The sequence below is a fragment of the Carassius gibelio genome, chromosome B16 (assembly GCF_023724105.1).
Source record: "Carassius gibelio isolate Cgi1373 ecotype wild population from Czech Republic chromosome B16, carGib1.2-hapl.c, whole genome shotgun sequence".
Lineage (NCBI taxonomy): Eukaryota > Metazoa > Chordata > Actinopteri > Cypriniformes > Cyprinidae > Carassius > Carassius gibelio.
Genome location: NC_068411.1, coordinates 6438564 through 6458195, shown reverse-complemented (window position 1 = coordinate 6458195; position 19632 = coordinate 6438564). Strand labels below are relative to the sequence as shown.

At 37.9% G+C, this 19632-nt stretch overlaps 1 long non-coding RNA gene across 1 annotated transcript; it reads left to right on the top strand.

Annotated features, from left to right (window-relative positions):
• The first annotated feature begins 13701 nt into the window (after window positions 1-13701).
• Window positions 13702-19314, top strand: LOC127974268 (uncharacterized). The gene is made up of 3 exons (XR_008157272.1): window positions 13702-16961; window positions 18652-18778; window positions 19201-19314. It is a non-coding gene; the product is annotated as an uncharacterized LOC127974268 (long non-coding RNA).
• The last annotated feature ends 318 nt before the right edge of the window (window positions 19315-19632 follow it).

Sequence of the window (19632 nt, the reverse complement as noted above, 5' to 3'; positions counted from 1 at the left end):
ATTTAATTCAGTCAGCAAAAATACATGTAAGGAACATGGCTCTTAGTGAAATGATACCTCATGAATCCACATTGTGGCTTTATTTAGAGAACTTCTGAAATGGTCTTGATTTGAATAATGAATGTCACTTACAGTATGTCAGTGAAAAAATATATACTCACCAAAGCCAATGTGTGGATTGGTGAATGCTAATTCTTGACCTAGGCTTTTACTTCACTCATTAAAAAAAAAAAAAAAAAAAAGCTTTTTCACTTGTTATCCCTTTCTAATAACCCATGGGTTCTGTCATGACTTTTGAACACTGATTCTGTTTCCTATGAAGAAATTCTATGAGCAAAGATTCAACCCTGTTGGCTATTAGACCTTTTTTTACACTGGGATTTGCACTTCCTTACTGCTCTTTAATGTCTATACTGCTAGAAATGACTGGGTTAGGAAGCCTTCATTCTGGGTGCAAAGTCATCCTGCCCTGGGTAGAACCTGCGGCTGATGTGGTCCCCTGAGGAAGTTCGTACCGGATGCCACATCACATTAAGGTTCCAGTGAGACTTTCTAGTATAGAAGAGCTTTGAAATGCTTCCCCTGCCTGCCTGAGGGTGGCATAATATATTACGTCCTCTCAAATTTTCTCTGTCACTCCAAATGTTTCTTATTGACCTGCTAGGCAGTGAATGTTTGGCTGGTGTGCATGTCTATCTGAAAGGATTTCTACGTGTGAAACCCTGCAGTTTATAAATTCCACAAGGGATTGGCTCTGGGTCATGGTCAATGTCAGGCCACTGATATGTAGTGCAGGACTTTTAACACTGAGTTCTTGTACCTTATATTTAGTACTGCTAATGTCTTCTATTCTCAACATTTAAAGCTGCAGCAAATGATGTTCACACTTGCAGAACTCAAATAATAAAGTTTCATACACTCCTTGCCAGCCATTATTAGGCATACAGTTGATTGAAATCCAAACAACTGATTGTACAAATACAGATATATAGCTAACATTTTTAAGTAGTAAAGCCAATCAAAACAAGAGATCAAGGTTTAGCATCTAGGAATGTATTTTTTTTTTTTTACCTTAACTTGGTTTAAATCCACACAATTTTGTTGAATTTGGCCACAATCCATAAACTTGCAGAAAAAAAAAAAAAAAGATAACAGCACAGGCTCTGACATGAAAAGCCAAAAACTCTGGTTTTGCTCTCTACACGATAACACTGCAACATGAGTTTTTGAAAATCCTCACCCTAGCAGGTGTTTTCAAAAATGTTCGGTTTCAGTAACCTGGTCCTGCATTTACGCGTGGACGAACGGCCAAACCATATAGAAAAAGCTGTGGTTTTAAAAATAACCTCATTTATGTGGACAGTGCTCATGCAGTTCTATCACACACACACACACAACTCTTAGATTTTTTTTTATGTAGCCTGTTGATTTTTGTTCATAGTATTCAGCTACAGTAAATGGTTTGCAAAAAAGGAGACACAGAATAATGTTTATTATCACTATTTAATCACACTGGAATCGCAACTGGGAATCAAAAGAATAATCAGAATTGAAAAGAGTAATTGTAAAAACAATACCCAACCTTCATGACTGACAAATATCACTTCCTAGTGTAATGGACTGGGTGTGACAATGTGATCTAAATACAATCTTATAGCCAAACAGGCAGGGTCTAACACAATCAAACAACAGTATCCGAGACAAGGCAAAAGAGTAGTCCCAAACTGGCACCAATAGCCTTCACTATACTGTCCTATCAAAAAATAAAAAATAAATAAATAAATAAATAATAATAATAATAATAATAATAATAATAAAAAAAAACACACACACACAAATATAATCCTGAAACAGGCAATGGTCAAGGCAGGTGACAAACCTTTATTTTTTATTATATATATATATATATATATATATATATATATATATATATATATATATATATATATATATATATATATATATATATATATATATGTATATATATATCTTTAACAGTTCAAGGTCCAAAACAAGGTAACAACAAGGCAATGAAAACAAGGAGTAACGCTTAGTAGTGTCAGCTAACAGCCAAATAAAATGTCGCCATCAGTGTGGTTGTGTGCATCTTTTATAATCCTCCAGACAGGAAACAAGGGTGTATGCAATTAGTTCTTAGGCATTGGGTGTTCTGGGAAATGGAGTCTCAGAAACAGTGTCAAAGATCTGGAATGGAGTGTCCTGTAGAGAAGCTCATATTGTCAAACTGTTGCTTTTATTGCTAGAACTACTTTATTATTTTTATAATTATTATTCCAGCATTAAATGTAAGTACTCTTTTGTGTTATTCTCACTGGAAGTAACGTTTGAATCACCTTAATAACTTAATTTTAAACACAAATTAATTATTATCAATATTTGTGATTGATGTCAACATAAAATGGAAATTCACCCTATCAGTTTTCCCCCAATAATTTGCAGTCATGGCTTTGTACCCTTGTACCAGCTCTAGTGTTCCTTACTGTTAAATATAGATGTAGAAAAACTATTAAGAATACATGTCTCCAAAAAAAAAAAAAAAGGTTGATTGCCCATGAAGCAAAGTCGGGAGCATCCATGCTTCTCCAAGGCTGCATGCACCAACTGGGCAAAACTTGAGATGCCCACAGAAAGCCTTCTCCAGATATATTAGGCCTTCCTGGCACGAATTATCAGGTTGTGATTTGGTTACAGTTTGGTGCTGCAGAAATTGCAGACTGCAGCTTTGAAGTTAGTTGGAAGAATGCTTCAGTCACAGCATCTCACACAAACACACACTCACACTCTCTTTGAGCTCACAGTCGCTGTGTAAATGGGCTCAGCTGAACGAGAGATACTCACTTCTGTTGATGCTAGTATGTGCAATAAAGGAAATAAGAACAAAGGAATAAAACAAGAGATTTTTTTTTTCTTTTTTTCTGTGAATGGGACATGATGACACTGGCAACACAGTTTTGACCATGTTAATTACAGAGGGAGACAAAGAGGGAAATGGTGTCTGTGTGTGTGTGTGTGTGTGTGTGTGTGTGTGTGTGTGTGTGTGCACGTGCATGAGCATGTGGGCTGGGTCACTGATGGCAGCATAATCAAGCCTGATTTTTGGCACTATGTTGCCCTGGCAACCAAACTGATTTGCAACTGTACCAATTGCAGAGCCTGTGTTAAAAGACCACTGTTTCATTTTCCCCTTTTTTACCCGTAATGAGAGAAAATGGTTCTGAGGTCAGTTAAACAATTACAGCTATTTACGAGGAGCTATTTAAGTTAATTATTCCTTATTTTTCCAGAAAAACTAATGCAGTGTTGCTCTTTCTGCACAGATTTTAGGCAGAGACAGTGTTGTTTTGGAAACTGCTCGGATGTAATGTCACCAACGTCATACTAGGAGATATAAAATGAGATGAGAATCTCATAGTCTTGATGTTGCTTTTGATAATGGTCTTTACGGAATGAATAGGAAACAGATGGAATCACTATTTGCTGCTTTGTACTGAGTGCTTTCCTTTTAAGATATATTTTCTTATAGGTTTTCACACAAACACAGACTATTGTTGCAGCTCCTTTTTAAGCACAGCTTATCAATGTGAGCGGCATGGTAATGAGGTTTAGCTGATGAAAAATCAATGCTCAATTTCAGGTTAGATGAATGAATCAGAATCTACATGGAGCATTCACACCATTATCTCTCAGAAAGCCTATCTAATACTTTAATTCTCACGAGCAGAAAAGTTCAGATCTGCAAATGGTGAGTAAAATAAATACCAATATATTGATATATCAGTTTGATATGTAATGAGTTTTCCTAATCTTCTGAGAACTGATAAACAATTTTGACATTGCAATTGTTGGTGATGATTTAAAAAAAAAAGAGTTATTATATTAGGATATATTATATAATGATTTTCAATATTATATTATATTATATTATATTATATTATATTATATTATATTATATTATATTATAGTTTGGTTAGTGTAACGATAAAACCTTTGTACTCATCGGGAAGAAGGAGGCGGGAACCGGCACACAATCAAAATGAAACTTTAATTATTCAAAATAAACACAAAACAGCGCGTCAGCCCCTCACGGCGACTGACGCGCACAAATAAAAGCCAAAACATAAAATAATGTCCCAGGCCTGGTCCTCTCTCGTCCTTCATGGTCGTCGCTCCAGTTTTATATCCTTCCATCTCCTACGTGGGACTCGATACTGGCGGTGGGGCGCAGGTGTAGCTCATCTCCAATCACTACACCCGGCCTCACTCCTCGTTCCCACGCCTCTCGGCCCCGCCCCACTCGCCACATACCCCCATCGCCCCTCGCAGGCCGGGGGGTACCCTCGAGACTGCGCTCTACTTCACCCCCCCCTTCCCTCCGGGGGGGACCGCTCACGGGGACCTGCGGGAACCTGGGGGTAGGACAGACGAGGCGAGAGAAAAGGAGATGGAAGGAGGAGCGACAGGGACGATAAAGGGGAGAAAAAAAAAAAAAGAAAATTCCGGTTCCCAGACGCACTGCTGCTCGGCCCTCCACCAGCTGGGTGATCTCCTCCGCGGTGCCCGGCGGTGGCACTGGACGGCCCTCGGCGGACGGCACGACACTCCTCCGCCGCCCGATGGACGGCGACGGCTCCTCCGATTTTGGGCAGCGGCAGGAGTCCCCCGTTCCCTGCCCCTCCGGATTCCATCACGGAGGCGGCAGGCTCCGGCCCCCTGGCGAACGGCGCCGACTCCTCCGCTCCCTCACGGACGGCAGCCGCCCCTCCATATCGTGGGCGGCCGGCAGCGAGCTCGCCCGTCCCCGGCAACTCGCTCCAGCCCACCGCCTCAAGCGTCCATGGCGGCACATACCTTGCCTGCTCGAGGGCACCGCGGATTCACCACAGCGGCGAGGGATCTTCAGCAGCGCGTCCCTCCTTCTCCCGGGCTTCGGCACCACTGTAACGATAAAACCTTTGTACTCATCGGGAAGAAGGAGGCGGGAACCGGCACACAATCAAAATGAAACTTTAATTATTCAAAATAAACACAAAACAGCGCGTCAGCCTGACGTGCACAAATAAAAGCCAAAACATAAAATAATGTCCCAGGCCTGGTCCTCTCTCGTCCTTCACGGTCGTCGCTCCAGTTTTATATCCTTCCATCTCCTACGTGGGACTCGATACTGGCGGTGGGGCGCAGGTGTAGCTCATCTCCAATCACTACACCCGGCCTAACTCCTCGTTCCCACGCCTCTCGGCCCCGCCCCACTCGCCACAGTTAGTTTTGAGCAAAGACTTGTTAGAACTAAATAAACAATTATAAACTTATTTTTAAGAAGAGTATTCAAAGTTTTCAGAATAACTACAAATCGATCATTTTAAAATTATTACTATTATTATTATTATTATTATTATTATTATTATTATTATTATTATTATGATTATAATTATTATTATTATTCCAGACAAATGCAGTGGCAACCTTAACTTTTTTTTTTTTTTTTTTTTTTGTAGATTTAAGATTTGTAGATGGTAAAAAAATTAAATAATACAAAATTAATAATAATAATAATAATAATAATAATAATAATAATAATAATAATAAATATTTTAAACTTGTATTTAAGTTTTCATAAAATATAGTAAATTAAAAAAAATGAAATAATGAAATGAATAATGAAAAATCGGTATATTTAAAATTATTTAATTCAAAAGTGTTATATTTGTGATTTTTATTAATGTAAGCTATAGCTTCTGACCTTCAAATCAAGAGAGACTAGAGTGATTTTACGATGTGAGTGAACAGATGATGGTTGAATAGGTGGATTCCCAGGTCCCACTCACCTATGGAGTCATAATTTAAGGATGTTGTATAGATACAGAGTTTTCCTAAGAGTTTGTTCTAGAGTGCTGTCTTGAACGACCAAAATACACTCATACTGTAGACCTTCATTATGGCCAGGTTTAATTTAAAACAGTTCAGGAACTCTCCTGAGATTTGACGTTAAAGGCAGTTTGTAAAAATGTAAAGTAGAGGAAGTAAACATTGTCTCATTAGAATTTGCTGTACCATTTACTGGAAACAAAGGAAATTTTGTTTTAAAGAAGCTTTAAAAAGTTCCTCAAGACATGAAAGGAATTCATATGAAACTTCTGAAGAGACATGAAAGCTTTATGTAATAAACAGATTTAATTTAGTCTTTTACTTACTTTTAAACATTAATCAGTACACACAATTATAAAAAGCTCAAAAATATGTTCCTCAAACAAACCAGTGCTTGTGTAATGCAGAGGTTTTTTTTGTTGTTTGTTTGTTTTGTTTTTTTTTGGTTGAACTATCCCTTTAAGAGAATACAAAGTGAATCTTCTAATCATTTGGTGATGTGACTTAATATTTTTGGAGAAACCTTTTCCATGCACTAAATTCCACATCACACCTGACGCACAAAGAAAATGGCAACATTGAAATCCTATACTCTGCAGAACGGGTGGAAACTCGAGATTAGCCACAGCCGCATGGATTCTTCATCTTATCTCATGCCAGCAACGGGTCTGGGAGATTGAATAGTCTGCAGGATTTTGAGAGCAATAGTTCAGCCATCGGCGAACTCTTAAAAGTAATTTGACAATGTACTACTCTTTAACAGTTCATAAGCGTAGCCTTGGTAACACTATTGCATCCTCTACCGAAGTAAACAAATTTATTTTATTTTTTATTTTTTTCTCAGTGAAACATTTCCTGTCTTAATTCTTACCAAACATATATATTAATTCCCCAGGCCATTTTCAGCGCATATTCAATAAACCATGGTTTTGTCATTGAATTAACTAAAGGTTGAGTGTTTTGAATCAAGCTCTTATTTTAAATTCAACACATTTTGTTTAATATTCACCTAATTACAAATGACATACACAATAGGCAATACAATCATGTTGTTTTCTTTATATTTCTATCTTTAATAGATGGAAAATAAGTTCCATTCTGTGCTAACAAACTCATAAGGAGTTGAGATACAAAGACACCCAAAATGACTTGCTCACAACATCAGATGCAAAGTTCAATTTGGAGTCTTATTTTCAGTAACCTTCTTTGTATATTCACTGGCATGTGGTCATTAAAGGTAAGGCTGGGTGGGTGGAACTATTTATGTGCCAGGTCAATACATCGGTAGGGAAGTGATAAGATGAGGGCCCTTGAAGCAAGGCTAGCGGTAAATTGCCAGTGGTTAAGAGTTACCAGAGCACACAAAATTTTTGACTCTTCTGTGCAGCCACAGTAGTTAAAGGAACAGTTCAACCAAAATGACAGTTCTGTTATCATTTACTCACCTTTGTTACATTAATAACCCACCATTTTTCCCCACTTTTTTTTTTCTAGTAGAGCACAAAAGGTGAATCTTTGAAGAATATTTAGTCTTTATCTGTTTTAAGTGCAAATTACAGTGACCAAACCTAAAATTAAACATTAAAGTAGTCCATAAGACCTCTTTCTTGTTTTTTTTCTTTATTTATTTTATTATATTTCAAGTTTCATGAAGCCATTAGATCACTTTCTATACACATTTATTTAATTTAATTTAATTTAATTATTATTATTTTTTTTATTTTTTTTACTGCATGGAAAATAGCTTGAATTAAAATTTATTAAAGATAATACTTTATCAGTTGCAAGCAGGATTATTGTTGTTAATTAAAAATAAAACCAAAACCTTTAAAATATAAGAGGTCACATACTGTTACTGAAATAAAATAAAAATAAAATAAAATATTAAACATTCTATTTCAGCTAGTTTAGCTATTTGTTAAAAGGAAAGGGGAAAAAATAAACCAACTAAAGCTAATAATTACAAATACATAACATAAAAAACGCGCAGAAGATATTATGTAAAAAGATTAAATAAAATCTTATTCAAAATATTAATGCAAATTATAATAGTATATAAATGATACAAAAATGGCATTGTCACAAGGCTGGAGACATACTGTACATGTTCCGTGAAAGAGTATTGTTAATTGTAAAAATTACAGATAGCAAATAGAAAGAAAGAAAGTAAGAAAGAAAGAAAGAAAGAAAGAAAGAATATGACATGTAATTAAATAAAAGCAAATTGAACTTTGCCATCACAGAACCAGGCAGTCAATCAGATATATAATGTGTGAATAATTGAGTTTCTCAGTGCATGTATAATTTATATTGCATTTTGGATTTTTATTTTAATACTTGTATTTAATCTTTATATGGTGTTCGGGTCTGTGGGTGTCAGGGATCTTGCAGGAAAACCCAATTGCAGTCTGAGTAACAAGGGTTTATCGACAAAACAGACCAATGCAAAAGGCTAGTGAGGTGCACAGGGAGCTGTTTCATAAAACATGTTCACCAAATAAGCCAGGCTTATTTCCGTTAGGCTTATTTTCACTTGATTCGGTTTCATAAAGCAAAATTATCATAGCTCAAGCTCAGTCACTGGGCCCTATTTTAATGATCTAAACGCAAAGTGTAAAGTGCACGGCACAGGTGCACTCAGGTTGTCTCCAAATCCAGTTTTGCTATTTTAACAACGAAAAAACGGTTGGCCCACCCGGGCGCATGGTCTAAACGGGTTGTCCCTGTTCCTCACTGCGTGTGTGACTGTTGGACACTGTTTTCTCTGCTTCCTGTTGGCCTTGCTGTAGTTGATCATAGCTCTGTGTAGCTGTTTTTTTTTTCTTTTTTTTTCCTCTAGAATCTTTATCCTACTATCACTCTCTGTTTTTAAAAATGATAAAATATAACTTAATTCACACCATTTTTCTGATTTTATCGATCAATCTTATCAGATTAATTTTTGATCGTTCACTTTTATTTTATATCCGTGAGTGCAGTACACCTGCATTGCATTGACACTCGTTAGCTTGTCATTAGCATTTTCATCTGAACCTATCGCTGTTTTCTTTTCTCCTCTCCTCTCTCTTGCTCCATTTTTACACAAGTTCATCCAACAACAAGAATATTTCATCAAGCACCGTGAGTAATGGCTTCTCCTTCTATTGTTATTTGCACCTCTTGCCACATGTACAGTTTATCTGTCTCTGTCGCCGATGAGGGAGTCACATGTGATGAATGCAGGGAAATAGTTAGGCTGACAGAGAAGATTTCAGAATTGGAGACATGCATCCAAACTTTAATTGAGGACAGTAAGAATGTTAGAGCTCTAGATACGGCTTTGGATGCGTCTAGCTCAGGTTCTGGCAACAGAGCCCCTGCAGCAGGGCAACTGGGTGACAGTGAGGCAGCATAGTCGTGGGTCAAAACACTGCTCTTCTGTTCCAATCAAAACATTAAACAGGTTCTCCCCACTCAGTGATGCACCCACTGAGAAACCTGATGAAAGTGCTCTAGTTATTGGTGATTCTATTGTACTTAACGTGAATATAGAGACACTAGCCACCATAGTCAAATGTTTACCGGGAGCCAGAGCGCCTGACATTTTGGCAAATTTAGAAGTGCTGGCTAATGCTAAATGCAAATACAGTAAGATTGTTATTCATGCCGTGTGTGAGAGGTGTGTGAACTTGCAAGCATGATGTCAGACACTTTAATATGCTCTTGTCCCCTCCCTGCTTACCGTGGTGCATAGCAGATTTTCATCACTTAATGGATGGATGTCTAAGTGGTGCCCACAGAATAACATAGGTTACATAGACAAATGGACAACCTTTTGTGGCAGACCTGACCTGTTGAAAAGAGATGGTCTTAATCCCTCCTGGGGTTGCTCCACTCTTCTCTCTAGAAATATGGCAAATTGTCTCAGAGTTTATACTTGACTAACTGGGGCCCAGGTCAGGAAGCAGACAGACTGGCTAAACCGACCATCTGCTAGCTGCCTCACATCACAGACGTCATTTAATTCTCAACACATAGAGACTCTTTCACCTAGATATCACACTATAGAGACTGTGTCTGTTCCCTGAACTAGAGAATACAAAAAAATTCCAAACCAAGTTAAGAGTAACATTTTAATCGAGGTTCAACAAATAAAAAAACAGATGCAATACCGATAAACAAATGATAAAGCTTGGCTTATTGAATATCAAATCCCTTTCTACGAAAACACTTTTTGAAAATGATATGATCATTGATCATAATCTAAATGTGCTCTGTTTGACAGAATATATAGTATTTATATAGTATAGTATAACTCGTTTGAAGTAATGGTGAGTCATATAACATTATCCAGAGAAACAAATGTCAATGATAAATCCCCTGTGATGTTTGCACTGGCTACTGTTTACAGGCCACCACGGCACCATACAGACTTTATTAAAGAGTTTGCTGATTTTACATCCGAGTTAGTTTTGTCTGCAGATAAAGTTTTAATAGTTGGTGATTTTAATATCCATGTGATAATGAAAAAGATGCATTGGGATCAGCATTTATAGACATTCTGAACTCAGTTGGGGTTAGACAACACCTTTAAGGACCTACTCATTGAAATCATACCCTAGATTTAATACTGTCACATGGAATTGATGTTGATAGTTTTGAAATTATGCAGCCAAGTGATGATATCTCAGATCATTATTTAGTTTTGTGCAAACTTCATATAGCCAAAATTGTAAATTCTACATATTGTTGCAAGTATGGAAGAACCATCACTTCTACCACAAAAGACTGCTTTTTAAGTTATCTTCCTGATTTATCCGAATTCCTTAGCATATCCAAAACCTTAGAACAACCTGATGATTTAACAGAAACTATGGACTATCTCTTTTCTAGCATTTTAAATACAGTTTCTCCTTTACGCTTAAGGAAGGTCAAGGAAACCAGTATGACACCATGATACATGATATAATGAGCACACTCGCACCTTAAAGAGAGCAGCCCGAAAAATAGAGCCCAGCTGGAGGAAAACAAAACTAGAGGTATTTCGTATTGCTTGGCAGGAAAGTAACCTATCCTACAGAAAAGCATTAAAAACTTCTAGACCCGATTACCTTTCTTCTCTTTAAAAAAACAAAAACAAAACATAACCCCAGGTATTTATTCAATACAGTGACTAAATTAACAAAAAATAAAGCCTCAACAAGTGTTGACATTTTCCAACATCACTGCAGTAATGACTTTATTAACTAGTTTACTTCTAAAATCGATACTATTAGAGATAAACCTGTAACCATTCAGCCGACAGCGACAGTAACACATCAGTGCACTATAGACCCCCTGAGGAACAGTTCCACTCATTCTCTACTATAGGAGAGGAAGAATTGTATGAACTTGTTAAATCATCTAAACCAACAACATGTATGTTAGACCCTATACCATCTAAGCTCCTAAAAGAGGTGCTTCCAGAAGTCATAGATCCTCTTCTGACTATTATTAATTCTTCATTGTCATTAGGATATGTCCCCAAAGCATTCAAACTGGCTGTTATTAAGCCTCTCATCAAAAAAACACAACTTGACCCCAAAGAAATATAGACCAATCTCAAATCTCCCTTTTCTGTCCAAGATACTAGAAACGGTGGTATCCTCACAATTATATTCCTTCTTAGAGAAAAATGGTATATGTGAGGATTTCCAGTCAGGATTTAGACCATATCATAGTACTGAGAATACTCTCCTTAGAGTTACAAATGACCTGCTCTTATCATCTGATTGTGGTTGTATCTCTCTATTAGTTCTATTGGATCTTAGTGCTGCGTTTGACACAATTGATCACAACATTCTTTTGCATAGACTTGAACACTTTGTTGGCATTAATGGAAGTGCATTAGCATGGTTTAAATTGTACTTATATGACTGCCATCAGTTCGTAGCAGTGAATGAAGAGGTACCATATCGATCAAAAGTGCAGTATGGAGTACCTCAAGGCTCATTACTAGGGCCGCTACTCTTCACGCTTTATATGTTATCCTTGGGAGATATCATCAGGAAACATGGTGTTAGCTTTCACTGTTATGCTGATGATACTCAGCTCTATATTTCTTCGCGGCCCGGTGAAACACACCAATTTGAAAAACTAATGGAATGCATAGTCGATATAAAAAATTGGATGACGAGTAATTTCTTACTGCTTAATTCTGAAAAAACAAAGGTGTTAATTATAGGACCTAAAACTCTGCATGTAATAACCTAGAACACTAAGTTTTGATGGCTGCTCTGTCAATTCTTCATCATCAGTTAGGAACCTAGGTGTGCTATTTGATCGCAATTTTTCCTTAGAAAGCCACGTTTCTAGCATTTGTAAAACTGCATTTTTCCATCTCAAAAATATATCTAAAATATAGCTGCAAGCAGCGATACCGGGGCCAAGCCCTGAAGGGCTGTAGCCAGAGCAACGAGCGGGACGAAGCAAAACGGCCAAAACGGAACTTCCATCGGACCGACGTTACCCACCCCGGATTCGATCCCACGACCTCTCGGGTTCGGGACGAGTGCCTTAGCTAAGTGCGCCACATTAGTTGACACACTGTTTGCATGGCACAGAAGAGACGTTAAGGTGTGAGAATTAACTCTCAAAAGCCCGAAGCAGCATTTTAGCCAGATTAGCATGCTACGCTAAAAAATGCTAACGTTGCTCAAAGTTAACCAGATAGCTCAGGAGACCCATTAGAGTCAATAGAAACGTGTTAGCATTTTAGCTAATTAGCATGCTAAGCTAATTAGCATAAATCAACCAGCACAGGCACGGTCAACTTCAGAGCTGTACACGTCGGGAACGGGAGTGAATATCAAAAATCTGTTCAGTCATTTCTGTCAGGCCCGGTCTGAAGTTCATCTGATAAAATTTTGAACAAAATTGAACAAGATTTCAGGGAGGAGTAGCGAAAAAACTGTATTTAAATCCATTAAATATGGCGGACAGACGCCATATTGGAAAATGGCAAATGAGACATCATCTGATTCGGCATAACCCACGGAATCAAATGACATAAAAATAACAAAAATCGATCACAATTTACAGTAGTTATAAGGGGTTTTGCAAGAATCGTTATATCTCTTGAACACTAGGTGGCGCTGTCTTTTAACTTCCGGGGTACCTCAGGCACATGGTGTTGATGATGTCTATCGATTTTTGTGAAGATATGTACAATAGATCAAAAGATATAGCAATTTATGACAAAATTCAAAATGGCGGACGGGTGGTCCTGGTGGTCTCGACAAAATTGACATCCACAGATCCGGAATGATCTAAAGAATCCATAGACATCAAGAAAATAATTTTCTGATGAATTGTTCAGAAGTTATAAGCGAAAAAGTGCATTTTTGGTATCTCAACACCCATAGGTGGCGCTGTTCCCAAATTTGGCGAGGACCCCCAGATCATGGTGTAGATGAAGTGTACCGAGTTTGGTATCGATTGATCAAAGTTTGGCCGAGATACAGCATCTCAACCGATTTGAGGTCAACCTGAGTAAGTTCACAGCATCATAACTTTTTTTTTCACTAGTGTTCAAAAAATTCTGTTCAGTCATTTCTGTGCGGCTCAGTCCAAAGAACATCTGAGCCAAATTTCAGAAGAATTGGACTAATTTTGAAGGAGGAGTAGTGTTTAGACTGAATACTGTACTTTTCAAAATGGCCGCTACTGTAATGGGTGGAGTCTTAATGTAAGATATGGAATGGAATCTCCATGAAGAGACAAAATAGATGTACTAAGTTTTATTTTCATAGAAATAGTGGTTAAGGAGTTATTAACGTTTGAATGTTGAATTTTTGAACTGGTGGTGGCGCTGTAGAGTTGGTCCTAGAGACCCCAAAGTTGGTCAGATCACTAATAATGGTCATCTCTACAAGTGTGCCAAATTTCATCATTTTCCCATGTTCCCTTCATAGGGCTGCCATAGACCCAATGGGACGAAAAGAAGAATAATAATAATAATTAAAGCTGCAAGCAGCCTTTCTGGGGCCAAGCCCTTATTGCTCTTTGGCTTTTAAGGTTTTTTCAAGCAACTTTTTCAGCACTTTTTACAGAACAGATAGATTCAGAATTACAGATAAGGTGAAATCAGAAGGTCTGATGAGAACGAACGCAGAATGAAGTTACAAAAACACACTTATTTTTGATCCCATTTTAAGAAACTTTAGTACAGCTCTTAACCATGTAATAAAGGAATTGAAATGACAACTTTATACCCAATTTTAAATTTTTCCCATACAGGTTTCGAACCCACAACCTCACAGGTTCAGAACCAACGCCTTAGCTAAGTGCGCCACATTAGTTGACACACAATTTACATGGCACAGAAGAGAGGTCAAGGTGTGAGAATGATCTCTCACAAGCCCGAAGTAGCATTTTAGCCAGATTAGCATGCTACGCTAAAAAATGCTAACATTGTCAAAGTTAACCAGATTGCTCAAGAGACCCATTAGAGTGAATAGAAAAGTGTTAGCATTTTAGTTAATTAGCATGCTAAGCTAATTAGCATAAATCAACAAACACAGGCACGGTCAACTTCGGAGCTGTACATCTCTGGAACGGGAACGAATATCAAAAATCCGTTCTGTCATTTCTGTCAGGCCCGTTCTGAAGTTCATCTGATAAAACTTTTAACAAAATTGAACAAGATTTCAGGGAGGAGTAGTGAAAAAACTGTATTTCATTCCATTCAATATGGCGGACAGACGCCATGTTGGAAAATGACAATTGAGACATCCTCAGAATCGGCATAACCAAAGGAATAAAATGACATAAAAATAACAAAAATCGATCAACATTTACAGTAGTTATAAGGGGTTTTGCAAGAATCGTTATATCTCTTGAACACTAGGTGGCGCTGTCTTCCAACTTCCGGGGTACTTCCGGCACATGGTGTTGATGATGCCTATCGATTTTTGTGAAGATTTGTACAGTAGTTCAAAAGTTAGAGCAATTTTTGACAAATTTCAAAATGGCGGACGGGTGGTCCAGGTGGTCTTGACAAAATTGACATCCACAGATTCGAAATGATCTACAGAAACCATAGACATCAAGATCATAATTTTCTGATGAATTGTTCAGAAGTTATAAGCTAAAAAGTGCATTTTTGGTATCTCAACACCCATAGGTGGCGCTGTTCCCAAATTTAGCATGGACCCCCAGATCATGGTGTAGATGAAGTGTACCAAGATTGGTATCGATTGATCAAAGTTTGGCCGAGATACAGCATCTCTACCGATTTGAGGTCAACCTCTGTAAGTTCACAGCATCATAACTTTTTTTTTCACTAGTGTTCAAAAAATTCTGTTCAGTCTATTCTGTGCGGCTCAGTCCAAAGATTATCTGTGCCAAATTTCAGAAGAATTGGACCAATTTTGAAGGAGGAGTAGTGTTTAGACTGATTACTGTACTTTTCAAAATGGCTGCTACTGTAATGGGCGGAGTCTTAATGTAAGATATGGAATGGAATCTCCATGAAGAGACAAAACAGATGTACTAAGTTTTATTTTCATAGAATTAGTGGTTCAAGAGTTATTAACGTTTGAATGTTGAATTTTTGAACTGGTGGTGGCGCTGTAGAGTTGGTCCTAGAGACCCCAAAGTTGGTCAGATCACTAATAATGGTCATCTCTACAAGTGTGCCAAATTTCATCATTTTCCCATGTTCCCTTCATAGGGCTGCCATAGACTCCCATTGGACGAAAATAATAATAATAATAATAAAACGTACAGATACAATAGGGGCTACAGCCCTCTGGGCTTGGCCCCTAATTAAAGCTGCAAGCAGCCTTTCTGGGGCCAAGCCCTTATTGCTCTTTGGCTTTTAAGGGTTTTTCAAGCAACTTTTTCAGCACTTTTTACAGAACAGATAGATTCAGAATTACAGATAAGGTGAAATCAGAAGGTCTGATGAGAACGAACGCAGAATGAAGTTACAAAAACACACTTATTTTTGATCCCATTTTAAGAAACTTTAGTACAGCTCTTAACCATGTAATAAAGGAATTGAAATGACAACTTTATACCCAATTTTAAATTTTTCCCATACAGGTTTCGAACCCACAACCTCACAGGTTCAGAACCAACGCCTTAGCTAAGTGCGCCACATTAGTTGACACACAATTTACATGGCACAGAAGAGAGGTCAAGGTGTGAGAATGATCTCTCACAAGCCCGAAGTAGCATTTTAGCCAGATTAGCATGCTACGCTAAAAAATGCTAACATTGTCAAAGTTAACCAGATTGCTCAAGAGACCCATTAGAGTGAATAGAAAAGTGTTAGCATTTTAGTTCATTAGCATGCTAAGCTAATTAGCATAAATCAACAAACACAGGCACGGTCAACTTCGGAGCTGTACATCTCTGGAACGGGAACGAATATCAAAAATCCGTTCTGTCATTTCTGTCAGGCCCGTTCTGAAGTTCATCTGATAAAACTTTTAACAAAATTGAACAAGATTTCAGGGAGGAGTAGTGAAAAAACTGTATTTCATTCCATTCAATATGGCGGACAGACGCCATGTTGGAAAATGACAATTGAGACATCCTCAGAATCGGCATAACCAAAGGAATAAAATGACATAAAAATAACAAAAATCGATCAACATTTACAGTAGTTATAAGGGGTTTTGCAAGAATCGTTATATCTCTTGAACACTAGGTGGCGCTGTCTTCCAACTTCCGGGGTACTTCCGGCACATGGTGTTGATGATGCCTATCGATTTTTGTGAAGATTTGTACAGTAGTTCAAAAGTTAGAGCAATTTTTGACAAATTTCAAAATGGCGGACGGGTGGTCCAGGTGGTCTTGACAAAATTGACATCCACAGATTCGAAATGATCTACAGAAACCATAGACATCAAGATCATAATTTTCTGATGAATTGTTCAGAAGTTATAAGCTAAAAAGTGCATTTTTGGTATCTCAACACCCATAGGTGGCGCTGTTCCCAAATTTAGCATGGACCCCCAGATCATGGTGTAGATGAAGTGTACCAAGATTGGTATCGATTGATCAAAGTTTGGCCGAGATACAGCATCTCTACCGATTTGAGGTCAACCTCTGTAAGTTCACAGCATCATAACTTTTTTTTTCACTAGTGTTCAAAAAATTCTGTTCAGTCTATTCTGTGCGGCTCAGTCCAAAGATTATCTGTGCCAAATTTCAGAAGAATTGGACCAATTTTGAAGGAGGAGTAGTGTTTAGACTGATTACTGTACTTTTCAAAATGGCTGCTACTGTAATGGGCGGAGTCTTAATGTAAGATATGGAATGGAATCTCCATGAAGAGACAAAACAGATGTACTAAGTTTTATTTTCATAGAATTAGTGGTTCAAGAGTTATTAACGTTTGAATGTTGAATTTTTGAACTGGTGGTGGCGCTGTAGAGTTGGTCCTAGAGACCCCAAAGTTGGTCAGATCACTAATAATGGTCATCTCTACAAGTGTGCCAAATTTCATCATTTTCCCATGTTCCCTTCATAGGGCTGCCATAGACTCCCATTGGACGAAAATAATAATAATAATAATAAAACGTACAGATACAATAGGGGCTACAGCCCTCTGGGCTTGGCCCCTAATAATAATTAAAGCTGCAAGCAGCCTTTCTGGGGCCAAGCCCTTATTGCTCTTTGGCTTTTAAGGGTTTTTCAAGCAACTTTTTCAGCACTTTTTACAGAACAGATAGATTCAGAATTACAGATAAGGTGAAATCAGAAGGTCTGATGAGAACGAACGCAGAATGAAGTTACAAAAACACACTTATTTTTGATCCCATATTAAGAAACTTTAGTACAGCTCTTACCCATGTAATAAAGGAATTGAAATGACAACTTTATACCCAATTTTAAACTTTTCCCATACAGGTTTCGAACCCACAACCTCACAGGTTCAGTACCAACGCCTTAGCTAAGTGTGCCACATTAGTTGACACACAACTTACACGGCACAGAAGAGAAGTTAAGGTGTGAGAATGATCTCTCTCACAAGCCCGAAGTAGCATTTTAGCCAGATTAGCATGCTACGCTAAAAAATGCTAACATTGTCAAAGTTAACCAGATTGCTCAAGAGACCCATTAGAGTGAATAGAAAAGTGTTAGCATTTTAGTTCATTAGCATGCTAAGCTAACTAGCATAAATCAACAAGCACAGGCACGGTCAACTTCGGAGCTGTACATCTCTGGAACGGGAGTGAATATCAAAAATCTGTTGAGTCATTTCTGTCAGGCCCGGTCTGAAGTTCATCTGATAAAATTTTTAACAAAATTGAACAAGATTTCAGGGAGGAGTAGTGAAAAAACTGTATTTCATTCCATTCAATATGGCGGACAGACGCCATGTTGGAAAATGACAATTGAGACATCCTCAGAATCGGCATAACCAAAGGAATAAAATGACATAAAAATAACAAAAATCGATCAACATTTACAGTAGTTATAAGGGGTTTTGCAAGAATCGTTATATCTCTTGAACACTAGGTGGCGCTGTCTTCCAACTTCCGGGGTACTTCCGGCACATGGTGTTGATGATGCCTATCGATTTTTGTGAAGATTTGTACAGTAGTTCAAAAGTTAGAGCAATTTTTGACAAATTTCAAAATGGCGGACGGGTGGTCCAGGTGGTCTTGACAAAATTGACATCCACAGATTCGAAATGATCTACAGAAACCATAGACATCAAGATCATAATTTTCTGATGAATTGTTCAGAAGTTATAAGCTAAAAAGTGCATTTTTGGTATCTCAACACCCATAGGTGGCGCTGTTCCCAAATTTAGCATGGACCCCCAGATCATGGTGTAGATGAAGTGTACCAAGATTGGTATCGATTGATCAAAGTTTGGCCGAGATACAGCATCTCAACCGATTTGAGGTCAACCTCTGTAAGTTCACAGCATCATAACTTTTTTTTTCACTAGTGTTCAAAAAATTCTGTTCAGTCTATTCTGTGCGGCTCAGTCCAAAGATTATCTGTGCCAAATTTCAGAAGAATTGGACCAATTTTGAAGGAGGAGTAGTGTTTAGACTGATTACTGTACTTTTCAAAATGGCTGCTACTGTAATGGGCGGAGTCTTAATGTAAGATATGGAATGGAATCTCCATGAAGAGACAAAACAGATGTACTAAGTTTTATTTTAATAGAATTAGTGGTTCAAGAGTTATTAATGTTTGAATGTTGAATTTTTGAGCTGGTGGTGGCGCTATAGAGTTTGCCCTAGAGACCCCAAAGTTGGTCAGATCACTAATAATGGTCATCTCTACAAGTGTGCCAAATTTCATCATTTTCCCTTTTTCCCTTCATAGGGCTACCATAGACTCCCATTGGACGAGAAGAAGAAGAAGAAGAAGAATAATAATAATAATAATAATAATAAAACGTACAGATACAATAGGGGCTACAGCCCTCTGGGCTTGGCCCCTAATAATAATAAAGAAAACGTACAGATACAATAGGGGCTACAGCCCTCTGGGCTTGGCCCCTAATTACGGCCTATGCTCTCAATGTCAAATGCAGAAATGTTAATCCATGCATTTATGACCTCAAGGTTAGATTACGGTAATGCTTTATTGGGTGGTTGTTCTGCACGCTTAGTAAACAAACTACAGCTAGTCCAAAATGCAGCAGCAAGAGTTCTTACTAGAACCAGGAAGTATGACCATATTAGCCCGGTCCTGTCAACACTGCACTGGCTCCTTATCAAACATCGTATAGATTTTAAAATATTGCTTATTACT